Here is a 6000-nt window from a genome sequence, read left to right as displayed (position 1 = left end):
GAGCTGCCAAAGTGCCTTGGAATCTGCTGTTACCTCTCCCCTCAAGCTGGAGGATTTTTTTTGTTTTAGTTTTTCTTCAGGAGCCAACAAAATCTCTTGTGCACAGCTTGAGGAGTTGGCTTTCTGAGCCTTGAAGATGGTGCCATTGGACTCGGTGCTTTCCCAGTGTTCCTGGGTGCCTAGAGGTCCCAAGGAGAAAACGCCATACTCTGGATCTCAGGACCCAGGCTTTCGTAGGACACAGGCTCATAGCTCCAGAACCCTGGAATTGGGCTGTGGTACCCTGCAGTTTCCTCAGACAGGTTGGTGGTGGTGGTGGTGGTGGTCGAGTCAGGGTGCTATGTTCCGAGCACTGTGTCCACTGTCGCTGTTAACCTGGGGGCAGACCGAGCAGAGCCAGCTTGTCTGCTTTTTCCTAGGACCTCATGCCTTTGGGTTTTACAATAGACTGAAGCTCTTGAGACCTCTGCCTAGCCGGGGCTGGAGGACTCCCTGAATCCTCTCTATCCTCCTGTGGGTTCCCGTCACTGCCCCCTGGTGGAAAGTCACAGATAGGAGCCCTGCAGAGGGGGTGGGGGGACGGCTGGGGAAGCGGGACGGGGCGGGCAGCTCCCAAACCTGCAAGCCTGGTACTTCTGAGAAAACTGCCTCACATGTGTTCACCTACAACTGACTAAGGTGTTCAGTTCTGTCCGTTTTTTTTTTTAAATAACCTGTACCCACCGCCATCTGTCTACCCAATTCAAAATCTTTTTTTTTTTTTCCCTTGCATGTTTTGTTACTGTTTTGAGTTTTGGTCGATTGTTCTTTTGTTTTTGAGATAGGGTCTCATGTAGCCGAGGCTGGCCTCAAACTCCCCGTCCGGTTGCCACCTCCCAAGTGCTAGGAGTGGGAGTGCAGGGATGGAAAGCTTGGCTGTGTTTTGTGCCATGAGGGACCGAGCCTGGGACGCTGAGCAGCACAAATGCTCTCCCAGCTGAGCCACATCCTCAGCCCAGAACTGATCATAGGAGCTGGCTGCCATTTTACATTCTCTTCGGGGACCCATGAGGCTGCCAGGCTCCCTGTATCCTCCTCAACACACCTTTCCCCTGTTATTTTAAGCATAGCCACCCTGGTGAGTGTGAGCGTGAGCTGGAACTACTGGTTTTAGTTCCCGTTTCCCTGGTGGCTGATGAGGAGCCTGTCAGCCTCTTCCTTCCTGGTGGAGGTGGTAGTGGAGGTGATGGTGGAGGAGGTGGTGGAGGTGTGGTAGTGTGGTGTGGTGGGTGGTGTGATGGGGGTGGGGTGGTGGGGGTGGGGTGGTGGGGGTGGGGTGGTGGGGGAGGTGTGGTGGTTTTATTACATTGTGAACGCTGAATGTACACGACTCCTAAAGCATGCTCTCCCCAAGTCTACCCTACCCCTCCCACATTCATGATCTCTTCTGTACTTGTTGTTGCCACATGTGCAGTGAATGTGTTTGTACACACATGTGTAGTTAATGTGTGTACACATGTGTAGTTAATGTGTGTACACATGTATAGTTAATGTGTGTGTACACACATGTGTAGTTAATGTGTGTACACATGTGTAGTTAATGTGTGTGTACACATGTGCAGTTAATGTGTGTGTACACGTGTGTAGTTAATGTGTGTGTACACACATGTGTAGTTAATGTGTGTGTACACACATGTGTAGTTAATGTGTGTGTACACACGTGTAGTTAATGTGTGTGTACACATGTGTAGTTAATGTGTGTGTACACATGTGTAGTTAATGTGTGTGTACACATGTGTAGTTAATGTGTGTGTACACACATGTGCAGTTAATGTGTGTGTACACATGTGCAGTTAATGTGTGTGTATACACATATGCACACACAGATAAATAAATAGCCCCCGAGTCTGTTTAGCTTTGATCCTGTGGATTACTCTGTAAGTCCAGGATGACCATTTTGAACTGGACAGGAGTCTTCTCTTTTTTAAGAAGGAGACCCAGCCGGGCATGGTGGTGCACGCCTTTAATCCCAGCACTCGGGAGGCAGAGGCAGGAGGATCTCTGTGAGTTCGAGGTCAGCCTGGTCTACAAAGCGAGTCCAGAACAGCCAAGGCTCCACAGAGAGACCCTGTCTCGAGAAAAAACAAAAAACAAACAAATAAAAAAGGAGATCCTGCCTTCACTTCAGCACTCCATGTTGGAGGCAGCTTGTAGGCACCTGGTGACAACCAGCTTGCACCTAGTCACAGCTCACAATCTCTGCTCTTGAGGAAGTGTGACAGATCCCCAAGGACACAGACATGTGAGTGGGGTGAGGGGACATCCCCAGGTTAGCACAGGCAGGGTCAAGGGGCAGCACCCAGAGGGGGCTTGGTCATTCCCTGCCAGGTGACAGCACCCCAGGACTGAGATCGAGGGGTGAAGTAGCTGGGCAGGGTGGGTCCGTCCCCCCACCACTCCCCCCCTCCTCCCAGTGGAGCAGTAGACAGCATCTTCCTGGTAGGAAGCAACTGTGCCTGCTGACGCCGGCAGGCTGGAGCCGCAGCGGCTGCCACAAGAGCCTGTTGAAAAGCTACAGCATCCAGTCCTGGTCTCAGGACCGGCAGTTTCATTGGCAACAGCAGCTCCATTGTCACCACCCCCTGCACACAGCCCTCCTATCTCATCGTCCTCATAAACAAGGGAGCTTAGACTGGCCTGACTCTGGCAGACTCTGGCTGACTCCCACACTAATGAGGTCAGAGGACAACCTGCCTCAGTTGATTCGCCCCTATTGAGTCCCAAGGGTTGACTCCAGGCCTCAGGCTTGGCAACAAGAGCCTCCCACCACGGAACTCTCACGGGCCCAGCAGGAAGCTGTACGTTTGTTTGAGACCACGTCCCCATGTAGCCCTGGAACTCAATCTGTAGACCAGGCTGGCCTTGAACTCAGAGATCTGCCTGTCTCTGTCTTGAGTGCTGGAATTAAAGGTGTGGACCACCATACCCAATCCAGTCTCCAATCTCACCTTGTCCGATAGCCCTGAGATCTTGGGCTGATGGAGGGTGGTGGCACCGGGCTGAGCAGCAGGGCTGCTGCCCAGCAGAAGTGTGCTTCCGACAAGGCTAAGAACGCATTAACTCCCAGCCTGGAGCCCCTGGCAGGCACTGGGGAGGGAATGCCTGTGGCTAGCTCAGGCCAGGCCAAGGGAGTTTCCACCTTCCCTCCCAGTTCCAGCACCGATGAGGCCCCAGGGCCTCTGGCCACACTGGACCACAACAGCAGGTTCATTCCTAGGCAACCAGGTCTGAGTCACCAGCTGTGGGCCCAGACTCATCGCCGGCCAGGCTTGCCGTGTGCAGTCTCACAGCTGCCACACAGAGTCTGGCTTCAGCTGGAAATCTCCGTTACCACTGCTTGTTTTCTCAATTGTTTCCTCTTTTTAAGCAAAAAAAAAAAAAAAACCACGATGTGAAGTGGGTTCTGGGCCTGTGGCTGCTGCATTCAGTGTATTTTGTCACCAAACACATTTCCAGGGTGTCATGGGTTAGGTTCTGGTGGTGCCAGGCCACAGGCTTCCAAACTGCAGCTTGGGGACCACCACAGGTCTTTGCAAATAAAGCTATATTTGTCGTTGGTTTGTTTTTAAGATTTTGTGTATTGGAGCATTTGCTTGCATGTGTGTATGTGAACCCCCTAGAGCATCAGGAAAGGGCATCAAGTTCTCAAGACAGATGGGATCCTGGGAATCAAACCTGGGTCCTCAGCAAGAGTAACATATTCTCTTAACTGCTGAGCCGTCTCTCTAGCCTTTTTGTTTCTGAGAGAGAGATAGGCGTAGCCCAGGCTGGCCTCATATTCATTATGTAGTCAAGGATAACTTTGAAGTCCTGGTCCTCCTGCCTCTGGCTCTTACGAGCTGGGGTTACAGATGTGTGCCCGCACCTGGTTCATTCGGGCCTCGGGAAGAGCTCCATCTGCGCACTAGGCAAGGCTCTCCCAGCTGAGCCGCTCCCCCAGCTGTGTAAGTAAAGGTGATTTAGAGCCTAGCCTTGCTTCTGTGCACACGGCAGCAGCTCCACGGACTCTTTCCCGCCACTGCAGTTCCGATAGGATGGTAAAGCTCTAACTTGCCCCTGCAGGGAGCTGCTGGCCTCCTCACTCCAAGCTGGAGGCACTGAGCTGGCTGGAGGGCTGCTTGGCGCCTTCTGCTTTCAAGACCCATCCTCCAGGACTTCCGGCCATGAGGGTGCCTCGAGGCCCAGCCTGCGTTTCCTGTGCACGGGAAGCCAACGCTCTACTCTTTACTGCCTCCCACCACTCGGGAGCTTGTCCGTCTTGAAGCACAGGCTAGTCCTCTGTTTTGAGACAGGATCTCAGTGTAGTCCAGGCTGTCCTCAAACCACAGGGATCCGCCTGCCTTGAGCCCCCAGTGCTTGGGTTAAAGGTGTGGTGCGTGCTCAGCCCAGCCTCCACTCTTGTCAAAGGCCTCTCAGACCTTAGGCTTGTCATTAAGCCCAGTGTGACAAAACATGGCAGGTGCCAGCTGCAGATGGTCATCTCTGCTATCTATCCTGCTAGAGTCCTAACGCTGCCCTCTCTGTCGCTGCTGTGCTCTCTGGAGCTTTTGTGGAGAAAACTGTTGGGGTTTTTTGTTTTGTTTTGTTGGTTTTTCGATACAGGGTTTTTCTGTGTAGCCTTGCCTGTCTTGGACTCGCTTTGTAGACCTGGCTGGCCTCAAGCTCACAGTGATCATGCCCAGTGGACTGTTGTATTTTTGTGTGCTTTGCTAGTTCTTGGAGGATTGGTTTTCCTTAAATGAGAATAATGTAGAAGTGGAAGTCTGTTTGCCATGTGTAACTTTTTTTTTTTTTTTTGAGACAGGGTTTCTCTGTGTAGCCTTGGCTGTCCTGGACTCGCTTTGTAGCCTAGGCTGGCCTCGAACTCACAGCGATCCACCTGCCTCTGCCTCCCGAGTGCTGGGATTAAAGGCATGCGCCACCATGCCTGGCTTTATTTATTTATTTATTTATTTATTTATTTATTTATTTATTTTGAGGCAGGGTCTCTTAGTTACTGTTCTATTGCTGTGATAAAATACTATGATCAAAACAACTTCTTAAATAAAAAAACTTTCACAGCCAGGTGTAGTGGCACACGCCTTTAATCCCAGCACTCGGGAGGCAGAGGCAGACGGATCACTATGAGTTTGAGGCCAGCCTGGCCTACAAAGTGAGTCAAGGACAGCCAAGGCTACACAAAGAAACCCTGTCTCGAAAAACCAAAAATAAAAAATAAATTAAATTTAAAAAGCTTTTGTGCCAGGTGTGGTGGCACACGCCTTTTATCTCAGCACTTGAGAAGCAGAGGTCTGGCCAGTCTTTCTGAGTCTACATAGTGAGTTACAGAGTAGTCAGGGGTACACAGCAAGATTCTGTAATAATAACTATTGTTACTGGGCTTATGGCTGTACAGTCCATGACAGCGAAACCCTGGTGACAGGAACATCTGAGAGCTCACATCCTGTACCCCAGGCAGACGGTAGAGAGGACACACTGGGAACGGAACCTCAAACCCATTCCACTCACGCTCTTCCAACACACGCCCCAACACTTCCCCAACATTTCAACACTGTTTAAAGGTCCAAAGGCTTGTCTGAGACTCAAGCCAATGCTGTAACCCTGTAAACTCAAAAGGCAGATCACATACTTCCAACATGAATTGGCACAGGAAAGGGGGCACGGTGATAAAATACTGACCCAAAGCAGGGCTGAACCCCAGCATGGTAAACTAACTCCATCCTGCTGTCAAAGGACTTGCGTGGCCTCACCCTCCCAGCTTTGCTGACTTCAAGATACATCTTGTTTTGTTTTGTTTGGGTTTTGGGTTTTTTTGGTTTGGTTTGGTTTTCTTTTGGTTTTTCGAGACAGGGTTTCTCTGTGTAGCCTTGACTGTCCTGGACTCTCTCTGTAAACCAGGCTGGCTTCGAACTCGCAGACATCTGCCTGCCTCTGCCTCCTGAGTGCTGAGAATAAAGGCGT

Source organism: Acomys russatus, chromosome 16 (genome assembly GCF_903995435.1).
Source record: "Acomys russatus chromosome 16, mAcoRus1.1, whole genome shotgun sequence".
Classification (NCBI taxonomy): domain Eukaryota; kingdom Metazoa; phylum Chordata; class Mammalia; order Rodentia; family Muridae; genus Acomys; species Acomys russatus.
The sequence above is the reverse complement of the archived record's forward strand: the minus strand, read 5'-3'. Positions refer to the sequence as shown.